The 16,975-nt window shown below is 57.4% G+C and overlaps 1 protein-coding gene and 1 pseudogene across 3 annotated transcripts in view; both read left to right on the top strand.

Annotated features, from left to right (window-relative positions):
• Positions 1-16,975, top strand: part of SRC (SRC proto-oncogene, non-receptor tyrosine kinase) — a 54,407-nt gene that overhangs the window by 3,169 nt on the left and 34,263 nt on the right. The gene's annotated exons all lie outside the window — the stretch shown is intronic.
• LOC118985970 (keratin, type I cytoskeletal 19-like) lies at positions 13,054-15,278 on the top strand (annotated as a pseudogene).

The raw sequence follows: 16,975 nt of genomic DNA on the forward strand, positions 1-16,975 counted from the left end.
GTAAAATGAGGGGTGTTGGCAGCAGGGCTGGACCACATGGGGCCAGGTGGGCCACGAGGTGGAGTCTGACCATTTCATACAGGGGGCTTATTGGTGACCCCTGTGTGAACAACTCTGTGCTGGAGGCCAGGGGTACAGAGCTGGCTGAGGAATCTGGTAGAACTAGATCTCTGGGCTGGACTCCAAGTATTCTGTGGGGGCCTAGATCAGGTGTTAAGAGGAGGAGGAGGCATTGGAAGCTGGGCTTTGAAAGTGGAGTAGGAGTTCACTAGCAGGAAAGCAGAAGAGAGCGAGAGCCAGGGGTTGGGGAAATGCAATGCAGGGTGGCTGGGAGCTGGGAGTGTGGCGGGGAGCAGGGAGGGGGTCAGCTGGAGACCTAAGGTGTGGGAAGGGCTCAGGAGTCAGACGGGTCAGGGTTCAAGTTCTGACTGTCTTCACTTGCTGTGAGTCTTGGGGTCCTTCATCGTATCTGTCTGAGACATAGTTTCCTTCTTAAAAATGGGGACAATAAATACCTCTGTGTCACATGAGGGCTGATGGAGGGTGGCATGCCCAGTGCCTGGCACCAGTAGGCACTCAGCAAATGGGACCCGGGGCAGGTCGCTGGCCCTGTGCATCTCGCCTTGCCAGTTGTGTGGCGAAGGCTCCGAGTGCGTGCTCTGATGGTCTGAGGGTGCTGGTCTGTTCACGACTGGCCCAGGAGAGGATGTGGGCAGCCAGGGCCACGCGTGTGCTGGGTGACTTTAGTTCTGCCCTGCCCTCTCTGTGTAGGAGGCTACACTGGGGAGGTGGGTCTAGCTCTTCCCAGCTTCCTGAAAGCCTGCCTTAGACGAGGTTGGTTCATTTTCCAGATGTCAGTGGACCCAGAGAGGAGAAGCCACTTGACTGGTGTCTTCCAGTGGCCCAGTGACAGGGCTGAACCCAGGCTGTCGGGCTCCGGACTCCTGGTCCAGACCTGGGAGCCTCCGGGAGCCCTGCGTGTCCCTGTAGCCTTGCAGCCACGGCAGAGCGCCTCCACCCCCTGGTCTGGGCGGTTCAGCTGGAGCCTCATTTCCTGCCCCTGTCCACTGGCCCCCCACACCTCTCTCTCCCTTCGGGTTCCCATAACCCTCTACTTCCCTCCCATGGTCCCAACCCCCTTATCTCCATGGTGTACCGTTCTGGTTTCCACTCGAGCCCCAGAGGGAGGCACTTCCTCTGGGACGCCTCAGTTCCCTCATCTCTGAAGTGGGATAATATGAGTCACGGCTCGCACAATGCCCTGGGAGGACGGAAACAGAGCACTTAGTGCATTAACTTGGTACGTAGGGGTGGGGAAGAACCAGCCGCACACTCCAGTCCTTATTCTTCTGCGAGCTGACACCCCCTTCCTGTGACTCCGTTTTGAACCTGTGCAATGGGCATTAGGTTTGCACCTGGTAGGAGCGAGGGGAGAATGGAGTGAGACTGCACCTTAGTGGCTGGTGGCTGGCCCTGCATCACTGTTCTGGGGGACGGTGGTCTGGTGGATACCTCCCCTGTGTTCAAGACCCTGTTCCAGCTGAATGCCCACAGGCAAGTTACGTAGCTTCCCTGAACCTCAGCCTCAGCACTTCTCCCTTTGAAGATTAAATCGCTAACGTCTCCTGCAGCATCTTGATTCTACTGGATACTTGGGAAATGTTAACGTCTTTTTTTCTCCCTTCTCCTCCCTCATGGGGGCTCACATATCCAGTATTGGGATAGCCTGGGGCTCAAATTCTTTAGACCAGAATTGCTATGTTGAGAAACATTCAGAGGTCCAGCCTTGGCTTCACGGGACAGAGTGCTGTGATAGATTAGTAATGTCTGCCTTGGGCAGAGGATTAGAGAGCATCCTGTGTGTGCCACAAGTTTGTTATTCCTGATTTATTTTGACCTTCTCTTCACACGGGGGAAATGAGGCCAGAAAGACCCAGGACACATTTTCAAAGCTGGCAGAAAATGCACATATCTTGCCTTTTGATCCTGGGCTCTCCCCACCCAGCCAGCCTGCGCCTGTCCCCGGTACAGCCAGGGCAGGGCAGAGTCAAGGGGTCAGTGACTGGGGAGGGTCCTAGCACTGGAAGCCAGAACCTCCATTTCCCCTCCAACCTGGGCCGTAGCTCCTCCCCCTGCCCCTGGAACCATCCAGAGAAATTCCAGGATAAAATGAGAAGCCAGAGGGAAGGAGAACTGGATGATCTCGGCCAAGTCCCTTCCCACTCTGTTCCTCAGTTTCCTCATCTGCACGGTGAGGACCCTTCCCTCACTGAGGCTCTGTGGTGGGGACCCTAGCAGCGGCCTTCTCCAGGGGTAGCCTGGCTGAGTCCTCTTCTCTGTTGCCCACTCTGGGGCTGCTGAGAAACCAGGTAATGGGTCCTTTGAACCTTCAAGCTCCCAGGGCTGGGGGATGGAAGTTGGGGTCAGGTGGTGTCGGGGGCTCGGCTTCCACGTTCAGGGCTGATTATCTTCTCCTGCGCTGCTTTGTGCAAGTCCGTGGCCTTGACTGTTACTGTTTGATGTCAGTGTCTTCACACTGTGCTCTCCCGGCCTGGTCATAGCAAGGTAACCCATTCTGTCCCATGGGGTGGGCCGAATTTTTGTTCCTGTTACTTAGAAGAGGAAACAGAGGCCCAGAGAGGCCAAGGGCTGGGGCTGTGGTCACCCAGCATGGTGATGTGTGAGGCCAGACTTCTAGCTTCTTGGTGACTTGTGACACCCAGTTCCCACTGAGCATGCACCAGCTCGGCTGAAATGTTCCCCCAGGTAGGGGTGGGTGTGTTGCTAGGAGCAGGTATCCTGACTCTCGGGGCTTCCCGCGCTGGCTGCTGGATCCCCACTTGGACCTGGAGTGCTCTGATCTTCAGAGAACCCTCCGGTCTCAGGATGGCACATCAGAGTGCTCAGTGGGTGGTTGTGGCATAAAAGGAGTTTGGAACTAGCAAGGCCTCTGAAGCTGCTTGGATCTAGGTTCGAATCCTGGCTCTGCCACTTGTTTGCTGTGTCTGATTGTGGGGGAGTGATTGCTCTGAACCTTGGTGTCAGTACTAGTACCAACTTTGTCAGGTGGTGAGAGGGTCTGATGAGCTAGTATGTGTCTGCCGTGGTGCAGGGCCTGTACATAGTAAGTGCTTAATATTTCTGAGTGCCCGTGATTATGAAGGTGACCCCCTGACAACGTGGAAACGGTGGGCCTCCGCAGGCTGGTAGATCCCAAGGACTGAGCCTGGATACCTTTGTCTGTGGCGGGCTTGTCCTAGGGGGCGGAGCAGAGGGAAGGTTAACTAGAGACAGACAAGTTCAGTGGCTGGATGGACTGGAAACCAGCAGCTCCATCTGTTCTCTCTGAGCCCAGCGCCCGCCTCAGCCCTTGCCCACCTGTGGCTTTTCAAGGCCTCGTGCCTCTGTCCCTAGCATTCAATACTCCTCTCCCAACTGAATGCGCCCATCTCTCCGAAGGTGGCCACTGATGGAGCTTTGGGTACTTTGCATCTTTGCCCACTTGGCCTGGGAGGTGGCTGAGGCTCTGAGAGAGGCCAGGACGGGCCCAGGCTCCATAGCCAGGGCTCCTGGAGGTGCTGCTGGTCTGGGCCGGAGCTCTGCCCTGTGCCCTCCCCCCATCGCCTCCTGCATTTCCCTCCCCCAGGTGACCGGTTAGCCTTTCTGGACCGCTGGCCGTCTTCCTGCTTGCCCCGGGATGTCTAGCCTCCAGGTCTTTGCCTCTGGGGGTCCCACAGCCTGTCTGCCCTTCCTCTTGGTGACCTGCTAGTGGCTAAGCTGCCTCTGCCTCCAGCAGTTACTGACCACACTCTGCCCCAGCCTGGGCCTGGACTCCCCCGCTCTGCCCCAACCTAGGTCTGGACTCCCCACCTCTGCCGCCCCCTCATGGCTCCAACACACTCCGCCCGAGATGGTAAGCCATAGTGTTCCTTGGCTTTTGCCAGAGTGGGGCGATAATCCTCATTCCGAAGGGTGTTGCACTTTAGAGTTTACAAAGCATTTTCCACAGTCACCTCTGAGTATCTGCAAGCAGGGCTGAGAGGGAGACAGGCCGTCATAACAACCTTCACTGGGCAGTTGGGGAAACTGAGGCCCCAAGTCCGTGTCCTGGCGGGTGTCCTCTGCTGGGACATACGGAAGCGAACCTTCTGCTCTTACCCCCGTGAGCCTCCAGCCTCTGCAGACAGAAACCCCTGTCAGTCTCAGGAAGCCCCCACTTGTGTAAAGGAGGGCCTGGGGGTTCAGAGAGGTGAACAGACTTGCCTGAGGTCACACAGCCTGGAAGGCTGGAGGAGCTGGGAGGGTTCCTTGGAAGCATTCAAGAGGCAGGCTGTGCCCATATCCCCATGGCTTCCGAGTGTGGCATCAGACACCACCCCCCAAAGGAAGAGCCCTGGGCTCCTTCACTAGTCACCGAACACCTGGGGCCGACCCTCACAGCACAGCGTCCCCACGAGGCAGCACTCCAGCTCCATGTCACTAAAGGGGAAACTGAGGCTCAGGAAGCGAAGGGGCCTGCCCAAGGTCACCCAGTGCATGGATTTGGACCCAGGGCCTCCCGGACACGGCAGGCCTGCCCCACCTCCAGGCTGAGTCCCTCTGGGCCTCCTGCCTGACCCTGGCCAGGCTTCCAGCCTCTCTTGGCGTTTCTCCCAGGGCATTGTGAAGGCCAGGAGACTTCCGGTAAGCCACCCCGGCCCCTAACCCCAGGGTCTTCTCCTCTATCTCCAGCTTCTATCATCCCTTAGCTGTGTGGCTTAGTGAATCAGTTCACCGTGCTGTGCCTCAGTCTCCCCACCTGAAAAACAGGCTTAAAGGCAGACTCCACACCGTGGCCTTGTTCTAGGAATCAAGTGAGGTATTGTGCAAGACCCTCCCAGCAACACCAGCGTGTAATGAACTCTCTCACATGTTAGTTGTCATTTTATTGTAATTTGTATTAACCTGAAGAGGAATGGAATGGCAACCCCCTTCTCCGGACAGGAAAACTGAGATTCAGAGAAAGGGAAGAAAGGCCATCAGGCCACAGTAGGTGTCACAGCCAGAGGTTCCTGGGGCACACACACCCCACTTTCCAGGTGGGGAGGCTGTCCCCTTCCAGGACTTAGTTTTCTCGTCTGTGTATATTGTCAAGGAGATGGTTCCATCACATGGTACCAGTGGCTCCTCACTCAGTAGCACCCTAAGGTGGGGGATGGGGGGAGTTAGTGGCTCCCAATCTGCCTGGGTGGGGGGACTGTGCCTCGTGTACTTTGTCTCCAAGTCCCCGAGGCTGGGCCTGGTTAGGAGGTTGAAGTAGATCCTGCTGGGCCTCTGGGTGCCCTGTGGCTGCTGGCACCCAGGTAGGTGACCCTAGCGCGTCACCTGGTCTACCTGCCTCCTCTGCTATGTGCCTTGGGCAAATGACCTCTCCTTTTGAGCCTCATTTTCCTCATCTGTGAGATGGGTGCAGGAGTCTTTCCCTTGGAGGGAGGTTGGGAAGCTTGATAAGCTCATTCTGCTCAAATGCCTGCCGATGCCGGGCAGTGGACCGGGTACGAGGCTGGCAGGGTTCTGATTGGAAGAGGGGGACTAGCAGTCCAGGCAGAGGACCCATGTGAGCGAAGGCCTGGAGGTGGGACAGTTCAGGGAGCATGCTGTAATTAGGTGGAGGCGACTGGGAGAGGCCCCTCCACCTTCTGGGATTTGGCCCGACCATGAGGGAAGTGGTCAGGGTATCAGTGCCAGTGGCAGTGAGGCTGACCTCCCTGCCCTCCAAACTGTAGATTTCCTTTCTATCCTTGTGAGTGGCCACCTGCTGTCCCCACCCCCATCCCTACCAGGTGTTCCCGAAGGCCCTGGAACCAGATGAGCCACAGATCTATTTGGGGACAATTCTGCTGTTCCCGTTTCTTTCCTGTGCCCTAGTTTTAGAAACGACGTGGGTTTGGTTACCAGTTGGCCATTTGCAGAGGCCCCCCCCACTCTGCCCGTACCTTAGGTCTGTGGGCGAAACAGGACTCAGTACTGCCATAGGCAGTCGATCCTGGCCTCTGCCCCTGGGTTCTCCGGGCAGGGAGTTGGCAGCTGGACTCTCGATTACCTGCTGGTGATGTCTGGTCCATCTGCTGGGTATTGGGGATTCCAGAGGTGCACTCTGGGAGCAGCCCGCCCTGTGGGGAGCCTGACACAGACGCTGATCATTGCCCTGCCATGGGTAGGTGCCATATGAACTGTGGCAGTCCTTTACAATGCCAGAAGGGCTTCCCAGAGGAGGTGATATCTGGCCTGAGATTTAAAAGGTGAGCTGGAGCTGAGGAGGAAGAAAGAAGAGCAAGGCCTTGCTAGGGAGAATGGGCAGCAGGGGCGAAGATCTGGGGGTGGGAAATAGTCTGGAATGTGCAGGCACAGCCTGGGGCGGGGTGCAGTTAGGAGATGACTAGGTTGATCAGGCAAGGCCTGAAGCCCTTGCCAGGGCTGCTGGGAGCAGGCTGGGCCTCCTGCTGAGGGTGTGAAGAGAGGACAAAGGGGAGGATCAGACTGGGCTCAGATGCTGGATTACTGTTGCCGAGTAATGGCAGCCCACAGAGGGATCAAGAACCCCCACTTGGGCTGAGTGGATTGAGTGCTGGCTGCAAACCAGAGGGTCGCTGGTTCAATTCCCGGTTGGGGCCCATGCCTGGGCTGGCCGCCAGGTCTCCCTTGGGGAGTAAGAGACAACCACACACTGATGTTTCTCTCTCTCTCTTTCTCCTTCCCTTCCCCTCTCTCTAAAAGTAAATAAATAAAGTCTTTTTTTTTTTTTTAAGAATAGGATTAAAAAGAAAAAGGAACTTGGTGCTGAGGGTGGGGGCTGGTCTGGGGCTTTGGAGGGAGTGGGTCAGGGAAGACTTCCTGGAGGAAGTGGTGCATGTGACCTACCTGGAAGGATGGGATGATTCTCTGAGGGGAGGTAGAGCTTGACCAAGGGCCTGAAGGCATGGCAGGAGCAGCTCCTGTGGTTGGAGCCCGGAGGACTGGTAGGGATTTGCCCTGAGAGGTGACCGCGCCCATCAGCGGAGGGCCTGGAGGGCCCTTGGGGCGTCTACAGGCTGTCCCAGGACAGCGAGGAGTGGTGCCCAGGTCGGACTGATTTGTCTGGCACTGTGGCTTTGGTGAGATAGCTGTGGTGGCTGTGGTGGCTGCACAGAGAGCCGACAGATGGGTCTGGAAAGAAGGTGGGTGCCAGCCAGCCAGGCGCTTGGCAGGTCTGGGGTTGCAGGGGGAACAGTGGGGTGAAGGTGGGCTGCCTCTCCCCGCTGGTGTGTCTGCCCGTGTGTTTTTAACCCCCGCAGATTCCCAGCCTGACAGGAAGTGCTGGGGACTTGTTGGGGCTTGGCCGGTGGATTCCTTAAGTGCCTGGGATGTGGGCTGGGCGTGGGATGGGGCGCTGGGTTCAGGCTCAGCCTCCTTCCCTTGTTCAGTAACGTTGCCGGGGTAAGGGTCCCCCTGTTAGCATGAAGACCTAGGCGTGGTTGCCCACTTGTGCCTCCAGAAAGGCCCCTCTACCCTCTTGAGCCCAGAGGGTTTGTATCCAGACAAGGCGAGTTGAGAGCTATAGTTGAAGACTTTGGCGCCAGGTGGGCCTGGATTTGAATCCCAGGTTTGTTCTCTGCTGGCTGGGAGATCTTGGCCAAGTAACTTGGCCCTTTTGAGCCTTGGTTTCCCCATCTGCAGAAGTGGGGGTCACCCCGGAGCCTCGCTCCTAGGGCTCCCAGGGAGGATTATTGGGATTTTAGAGGAGGGCTGTGCCCAGTACTGTGCCAACTCTTGTGGTCGGGGTTTGGAACCGTTGGTCCAGCTTGTTGGGGGTTCTGGGACTTGCCGGGCAGCTGAGGGTGGCTTCCCGTCTGCCCCAGGCTCTCAGCACTGAGGACAAAGCCCCTTTGTGGTGGGACAGATGGAGCCTGGACACCCCCCTCCTAGTTCCCCCTTGGGATTGGAGGGCCCGCCTGCCCCTCCTCCTCACCCAGTTCTCCCTGGGGAAGAAGCTTCCTCAGACAGAGGATGGAAAATGAAAGTTGGGTTGTGTAGGGGGAGTGGCCAGGCTGGCTGCAGCTGTTCAGGCTGGTGAACTTGGGAAGGCCATTCCCTTCTCTGGGTCGCCTTCTCAGGGCCACGGGCATCTCTGGAAAGTCTCGGGCCATTGTGTTCTCCGTTCTTTATCCACCCACCCACCCACCCATCTATCTACCCATCCACCCATTCATCCATCCACCACCCGTATGTCCATCCATCTACCCATCCACCCACTGACCCACCTACCCATCCATCCATCCACCACCCACCCACCCACCCATCTGTCCATCCATCCATTTGTTCATTCACTCATTAATTACCAAGTACTCACCCCATGCTAGGCCCTGTGTTCTTGGCTGGTGTCCATTCTGACCAGATGGTGCCCAAGCGTCCCAGCTGTTAACTCCGTTGAATATTACACCCACTACAAAGTATTCATCTGCGAGCAGGACAGAAGTGAGGGCCACCACACAGGGGTGTCCTCATCAGACATGGACTCATACAGTGAGTTATGTGTCAGAGCTGTGTTGGTGCTAGGAAGGAGAAGTTGAAGGTTCTCCCTTGAGCTGTCAGAAAGGCCTTCTGTGAGGAGGTAGCTTTTAAAGTGCGACTCTTAGAGCGGAGCTGTGCTGCCATTTAAACAGGTGGTCACGAAAGGCCTCTCTGAATAGGTGTGAGGGACTAGGTATACAGATACCCAGAGGAAGTGTGCCCTGGGTGGAGGAAACAGCAAGTACAAAGGCCCTGAGGCAGGGGTGTACTGGGTCCTCAGGCAAAGGGCAAGTGGCTGGTGTGGAAGCAGAGTGAGTGCCGTGGGTGGGGCTCACAGAGTTTACTGTATGGCCTTGGAGGCCCCTGAGAGGACTTTGTCCTTAGTTGGAGGGTCAGGGCTGGGAGGCAAATGAAGCAGCAGTCATCGGTTCGCACTGGCATTTCAGGAAGGCTCTCTGATCCAGTTGGCCAGCCTGGAGGAAGAGGCTGGGCCTAGACTAGGGGGTGGCCATGGTGGGAGAGAAGGACGGGGATTCAGGATCTGTGTGGAGTTGGGACTGACAGGGCTCGGGACTGGGTTCCGTGGGAGATGGAAGGATCATCCTTCCTCTCGGGCTGCTGGTAATGAGGGGCTGAGACCCTGCCACAGAGCACCGAGGGCTTCAGGCTCACGGTTTCTCCCCGTGCCCCTGGTCCATGCAGAGGCACACAGGCCCCCAGCTTCTCCACTTTGTCCCGAGGGCCGGACTGAGTCCTCCAGCTCCCGTGGCTTTGAGCAATGGCACACCTTGGATGAAACTGGCAGGATCCTTCCCATTTCACAGATGAGAAAACTGAGTAATGGTCCCTACCTCACAGCGCTGCAGGGAAGACCAGGTGAAACAGTGCATGCAAAGCGCTGAGCCTGATGCCGGGCTTACAGATGTTTGGTGATCAGCAGGTACTATTGCTGTCTCTGTGGGGAGTGAGGCCCCGAGTGCGAGTCTGGTCTCTGGCTCTGCCCACCGTTGGAGCTGGGCTCTGGGGCAGGGCTGGAGAGTCGAGTGGACTCTTATAGATAAGTGAGCACCATGGGATTGAAGGTCCCTGGAACACCACTTTCCACATGGGGAGAGTCCAAAGGGCACAGGGTTGGCTCAAGGCTACACGGCACTCGGGACAGAGCAGGGTTTTTCACCAGGCCTCCTGCTGCTTTGTGCCACTCCAGTGCCCCCCACTTCTGGGCCCCGCCCTGCCCTCTAAGGCTTCCAGACCGTGGCTGGTTCCTGGCGGGAGGGATCCTGCCCTCTACTGTGCAGGCCAGGACTTGAGGACTGGAAGGGAGTTCCATTCCTGCCCCGGAAGACACCTAAGAGGTTTTAGGGGTTGGAATTAGTGGGAGCGCCACGGTCCACTTGCTTAGCTTTTGCCCTCCCCAGAGGCTGCAGGTCTGGTCCCTGGCACACCCCTCCTTCTCTCTGCCAGTGCCAGCTGGAGCCTGCAGCATCCTGCCCTGCCGCAGCCACACTGGCAGAGCCGGTTTGAGGCCTGCCAGCCCCTAGCATGCCTGCAGTGTGAACATGGGACCAGACACGTCCTGGCCCACAGACGGCCCTGGCTCGCTCATCACTCATCCTCGCTCATTCACCAACCTCCCCTGGTCTCTGGTCTGTGTCCCAGGTCCTGCCGGGCAAGGTTCGGGGCCTGGAGTCATTGCAGACAGGCACCCCACTCTGTGTATGTGAGCATGGTCAGGGGCTCCGCCACCGAACATGCCAGGCAGTGGCAGGCCAGCACCGTGCTTGGGCCATAGGCTGAGGTGGGGCTGGCCAGACAGACGCAGGTCTGAGGCCTGGACCTCTTCGTTCTGTGGGTGGGTGGGACCCATCCCTCCATCCTTCCATCCTTCCATCCCGCCATCCTTTCCCTCACCCTCTGCTCCCTCCCTCCTTTCTACACATGGGCACTGAGCCCTGCCATGTGCTGGACAGCGCCCTAGAGCAGGGCGTCCCACCTTTTGGTGTCTCTGGGCCGCACTGGAAGAAGAGTTGTCTTGGGCCACGTTGAATCACACAAAAATCTCATAGCGTTTTTGAGGAAATTTACGATTTGGCACTGGGCCGCATTCATAGCCATCCTGGGCCGCATGTGGCCCACGGGCCGTGAGTTGGACGCTCCTGTTCTAGAGGCTGGAGGTACAGCAAAGAACCAACCAGACAAAAGCCCCTGTTCTTGCAAAGCCGACGTTCTAGGTGGGGAGACTATAGAAACTATAGAAGCACAACAAGTAAGAAAACTGTGCACATGGCCTGTAAGAGGGTGGCGAGTGCCACAGATCAAATGTGACCCAGGGAAGGGGTTGGGATGCTGACTGGGGCATGGAGGATGGGTCGTGATTAGGGTGGGCCGAGAAGAAAGGCGCCTCCAGGAAGCTCCCATCCAAGGTGGGGAGGCAGACTTGTCGCTCCCCACGGGGACGGAGTGCAGGGAGAGGGAACACCCAGTTCCAAGGCCCTGAGGTAGGCAGGTGGCTAGAGTGTAGGAATCTAGGAGGCCAGGGGAACAGAATGAGTGAGGAGCAGAATGGAGGGAGAAAAGGGGCGAAAGATGGAGGGGCCGATTAGGAAGGGCCTCGGGAAAATTCTGATGTTGACTTTTACCCCTGAGTGTGATGGGGGCTGTGGGAAGGCTCCCTGCGCATCTGTCTGGCTGCGTGTGGAGAACAGACTGGGGGGCGGGGCGGGGGGGGGCAGGTGGATTGCTGCTTTGGTACAGCGAGGGGAGGGGCCGACACTGAGTTGCCCAGGCTGGGGCAGTTGGTAGGGAGGAGAAGGGGACCGAACATTGTTTTTGTGTTATTTCATTTAATCATCTTTTTAAAACTATTATGGAGGCATATTAGTGTGATGATCCCCCCCAAACCCATCACTGAGCCCCAGACACCACCAGCCCATGGCCTGTCTGCCCCATCCACACCGGCTCTGCCTCACGCCCCATTCCTGTGTCCTTCTAAAGCAAATCCCACATGTCATATTTCATGTGTAAATATAAAACATAAGGGCACATAAATGTTTCACGAATATGAAGTCATTTACACCTCACCACAGTCCTTGGGGGTAGGTTATTATTTTTATGAAACGGGGGCACAGAGAGGTGAAATAATGTCCCCAAGGCCACACAGCTAGAAAGGGCCAGAGCTGGGTTTTGAACCCAGGCAGCTCTGCTATTAATCCTCAGGTGGTGGGGGCTGTGGAAGCCCAGAAAAAAAGGGGCACTTGTCTCAGTTGGAGGGAGGGCAAGGTCAGGCATCGCCCAAGGTCCGACAGTAGGTGCACTGGGACTCACGGGGACACCAGGGCAGGGGAGGGATTAGCAAGTGCCAAGATCTGGAGGCTGGAGGGTGATTATGAGTTGAAGGGAGGGTCAAAGGGTAGGGAGGAGAGAGCACGCAGCACTCCCCCTTCATCCTTGGCCTTGACCTTGTGAGCAGCAGGCAGGAGCTGTAATGGCTTTGGTCATCTTGCTGACCACTGTCCCCAACCTCAGGCTCAGATGCTCTCTTCCTCATAGATCTGCCAGAGACCCCCTTACGTGGGTGCATAAAGGGAAGGCTGGATCTTCCCAAGGTAACACATCCAGGGCACCTGTGGGCTTTAAGTATGGGGGAGGGGAGGTTGAGCTCAGGCTGATTGTGCAGAGGGGCCTGGCCCCCCGGCGCTCCTGCCTACCAGTGGCCCCGAAGGGAGTTACTGTGTGCGTGTGGGTGAGGAGGAGAGGGCACTGTGTGTTCTCAGAGCAGAGACGCAGCTAGAGCTGCTGGCAGGAAACAGCGGGTACTGTGGGCAGGGGCTGGCTGGTGACTGTCCCCACAAGGCCCACCAGCCATCAGCTAGTGGGGGCGTGGCAGCTGGGAGGACCAGGGAGAGATGACCTTGGGGAGGCTGGGAGAGAACAAAACTAGTTACCTCGTTTTTCCCTGTGGTCACCCCCTGATACTGGGGGTCTGCTAAGGAGTCCTTGGCACGCCAGGACCTCTGTCCAGGTGCAGCTGCTGAGGCCCGAGAGGAGGCATGAGTTGCCCAAGGTCACCCAGTGATCCTGGTGGAGGCCTGCCACCCAGCCCTGTGGTGGGCCGCCCTCCTCTGGCCAGGCCAGGCCAGGTGGTACCTGGCTAGGTCCCTGAGACCTGCCTGCCTGGCCTCTGGGTTTGGGGCCAGCACCTCCTCTTCTAGCTCCATCTCAGCCCAGCACCCTTGAGCCTGGTGCTCCAAGATCTTATCTCTAGTCCCAGCATCCACACCCTCACTGGAGGGCTGGCCTTTGCCTTGCTGTTTGGCCTGGAGCGGGGCACACCCCTCTCAGACCTCCTCACGCCTGTTCCAAAGGCCAGCAGCCACCTGGGAGGGCTGGGGCCCACTTAGTCCAGATCTCTCACTTGCTAACTCCCTGGGCACCTGACTTTCCCACCTCGGGGTCTTTGCATGTGCTGTGCCCACCTCCTGGCTTGCCCTTCCCACGCCTCCTTGCAGATGCAGTGGAGAGAGGATGGACTTTGGCATCACTGGGATCTGGGTTGGCATCCTTGACCTCTGCTGCCTGGCATCCCCCTTGTCCTCAGTGTAAAGTGAGTGTGGCCATGACTTGCTCCAGGGTTGTTCAGAGCAACAAAGGGGTGGCCTGAAGCCAGGTGGAAGGACACGAGGGGGAAAAGTGTTAGTCTCAACGCCCTCATCAGCCCGCCCCATTCCACCCCACCAGCCTGCACCGGAGCAGTGGACAGCATTGGATCTGAGAAAGAGGCCTAAGTTGGCCCTGGACCCTACCAAGAAAAGCCTAGCCTCAGGCTTCTTCCAGGGGCACCTCTTATAGGGAGACACTCAGAGTGGGAGGGACTTGTCGCTCAGCTGCTAAGAGGTGGTGTTTTAATCACATCATTTAACCTGCCAGTGCTTCAGTTTTCCCCATCTGTAAAACGTAAATGCTAAATGAATATTAGCTATTACTCCTGTCATTATTCACACCCCCTACCTTGAGCAGGAGTCCTTTCTACGTTAAAAATCACCTGCACATTCCTGCTGGCCTCAGCTCCTCCGATTCGTGTCTTTGCGTCTTCTTTTGTTGTGACTCCTGGCAGCTAACACCGGTCGTCGGCCTCCTCCTCCTACAGGGCCTGGGTGGCAACACTGTGGGCTTTGGAGCAGGAGGCACCAACCACGCACCCCGCATCCACCGGGGCTTGGGTGGCTGTGGTGTGTCAGTGCCCTCCACCTGCTTCGTCCCCCTCTGGGGGCCACGGTGGCAGTTACGTGGATGCCCTGGCTGGGTCTGATGGCTTCTGCAGGGCAATGAGAAGGTGATCATGCAGAATCTCAGTGACCGCCTGGCCTCCTACCTGGAGAAGGTTTGCGCCCTGGTAGTGGCCAACGGGGACCTGGAGGTGAAGATCCATGACTGAAAGCAGGGGCCCGGGCCAGCTGCAACTATGGCCACTACTGCCAGACCATCGAGGAGCTCTGGGACAAGATTCTTGTCACCACTGAGAATGCCAAGGTTGTCCTGCAGATCGACAATGCCTGCCTGGCTGCAGACGACTTCCCAGCCACGTTCCAGACGCAGCAGGCCCTGCGCATGAGCGTGGAGGCTGACACTGTGGGCCTGCACAGGGAGCCGACCCCGCCAGAGCCGCTCTGGAGATGCAGGAAGAAGGCCTGAGCCAGGGGGGGTCCTACCTTTTGGCGTCCCTGGGCCACACTGGAGGAAGAAGAGCTGTCTCGGGCCACACATTAGATACACAAAGACTAACGAAAACAGATGAGCAAGAGAAAGAAAGATCCATGCAAGTCCTCACATTGTAACCCTAATTATGCAGCAGCCCTTTTGATAGTCTTTTAAAATCATCGAGCAGGTCCCAAGTTTGTGATCACTGGTATAGAAAATGTACATATCAAAGTAATAAAACTTAGTATAAAACTTAGTAGTAAAACTAAGTAATGCTTTTATTACTTACTTAAGTAATAAAACTTAAGTAAGTTTACAATTTTGTGTTGGGCCGTATCCTGGGTCGCGTGCGGCCCACGGGCCGAGGGTTGGACACCTCTGGCCTGAATGAGGAGGTGGCCTACCTGAAGAAGAACCGCAAGGAGGAGATCAGTGCCCTGAAGGGCCAGGTGGGTGGCCATGGCAGTGTGGAGGGAGACTCCGCTCCTGGCATTGACCTAGTCAAGATCCTGAGTGACCAGAGGAGCCAACATGAGGTTGTGGCTGAGAAGAGCCAGAAGGACGCTGAAGCGTGGGTCACCGGCCAGACCGAGATGCTGAACTGGGAGGTCGCTGGCCACGTGGAGCAGCTGAAATCAGCAAGACGGAGGTCACTGACCTACACCACGGCCTGCAGGGGCTGGAGATGGAGCTGCAGTCCCTGCTCAGCGTGAAAGCTGCCCCGGAAGGCACGCTGGCGGAAACGGAGGCTTGCCCTGGAGCCCAGCTGGCACAGATGCACACGCTGGTCAGCAGCACTGAAGCCCAGCTGAGTGATGTTCAAGCCGACACGGTGAGCAGAGCCTGGAGGACTGGCAGCTCATGGACATTAACACCCAGCTGGAGCAGGAGGTCACCCCTACCTCGGCCTGCTCGAAGGCCGGGATGCCTGCTGGCCTCCAAGACTGCTGAAGTCCAGCAGCCTCCTGGGCTTCCTGCTTCCTGTGGAGGGAAGGATGCTCCTGGGTGGGTGCATGGGAGGGAGGCACCCTTACCCCTGGGTCTTCCTCTGACCTGTCAATAAAATCTTCCCCCCGAAAAGTCACCTGTAGAAAAAACACCCCAGTTGAGGAAGTAATTCTTTTGAGAGTCTGAAGGAAGAAAAAGGGAATCGGGTGAAGATCCTTGCCCATGGGGAGCATCCCTTCTAGTATGGGAGGTCACAGGGCAGGCAAGAGAGGGACGCAGGCCCCATCTGTGACATGGGCCCATGGGGCAGTGCCGTCTCCCTGGCTGTGGTGAGGAAGGGTGGGACGTCAGTGGTGGACTCAGCCTTGGAGGTTTAGAGGGGTCTTGTGTTTATTCTGTAAGTGGTCCTTCTTGGGCTCAGTGGCCTTGGGCCAGCCACTCTCCCTGGCCTGGCCTCTGTTTCCCTGTATGGAAAATGCACTGGCCACGGGGCCCTGTGTAGTAGTCCCTGGTGTAAGGACACCCAGCGAGAGCCTGCTGGGACTGGTGGCCTTGCGGGGGGGGGGAGCTGCCAGTGGCCTGGGGCCAGCAGGGCCGGGATTACGGGCTGGCTCCCTGCTGTCTTGGATCTTGTCCTGGGCACCTGAGTTGACTTTCCGGAGCCTCTTTGTGTCCCCTCTTCTGAGAGATGGGGCTGATTGTCCCTGTGTAGCAGGGTCCTGGTGGGAACTGGAGAGCTGACCAGTGACAATGGAAATACTGCTGTTAGCAGCAATAGCGAGGGTCCATTTATGAAGCATGGCCTTGGAGTCCAGGGCTTCACATGGGTGAGCTTGTTGGCCTTTGCAACTGCCCAGGTGTGACTGTGGGCCACTCCATGGTACTGAAGGAGGTTTTGGTCGACTTTCCCAGACTCCTCCCCTGGGTCACAGCAGGGACCCCCGCCAGTCATGATGCTATAGCCTACCTGGCAATGCCATTTCCCACCTGGCTCAGGAAGGTGCCTGATGAGGCCTTCCTGCTCCCTCTCCAGAGGCAGAACAATGGCTGCCAATGGGCCTTGGCCTTCCCCGCTGCCTCCTTCTCCACCCCCATACATTCCTGCCACAACCTCCACCGCCCACTCTTCCCATTCCTGTCAGGCTGTTATCAGGAGACATTCCTGGACTGGCTGAGGACACCTTGCACTGTGGGCCCTTCGGAGGGGGGTGTGATCACTGATACCAGGCCCTGCCAATGGCTCCCTTGGGGGATGGGCCCTGGGGCACAAGGCTTTGAAGCCCAGACAATTCAGGCCTGCCTGGTGGTGGTGTCTCTTATGAACTGGGTGACCTTAGGCAAGCAGCTCGACCTCTGTGTGTCTCACCTGTGCCATCTGCAAAGTGGGGCTGTCCACGAAGGGCTGCAGTGGGGTCACCTGGGATTGTGCATGGCGTGCACTTCTTCAAGTGGCGCCTGGCACGCAGGAATCTCTGCTCATCAGTGAGACGTTGTTATCTGAGGACCAATTGTCCTTCCTCTTCGTGGGCCCCCAGTTTGGACGGCATCTGTACCTACCTTCTGCTGGTGCACATTGGGAGGACCCCCATGGGCTTCTTCTTCTCTGGCCTTTGGGACTAGGAGAGGGCAGAACTGGGAGAGGCTGTTTTCAGAGGTTGGGAACCTGCTGTGTGACCTCAGGCAGCAACCCTCCCTCTCTGAGCCTTCTTTTTCTCTGTTAGCATTTGGGCCTGGCGGAGGCCCTAGACCCTACCTACCCTCATTGTCCCTGTCGCTGCACTCTGTAGTTCCTCCCTTGGCT

The sequence above is a fragment of the Sturnira hondurensis genome, unplaced genomic scaffold (genome assembly GCF_014824575.4).
Source record: "Sturnira hondurensis isolate 20B ecotype Veracruz unplaced genomic scaffold, ASM1482457v3 Scaffold0004136, whole genome shotgun sequence".
NCBI classification, from domain to species: Eukaryota; Metazoa; Chordata; class Mammalia; order Chiroptera; family Phyllostomidae; genus Sturnira; species Sturnira hondurensis.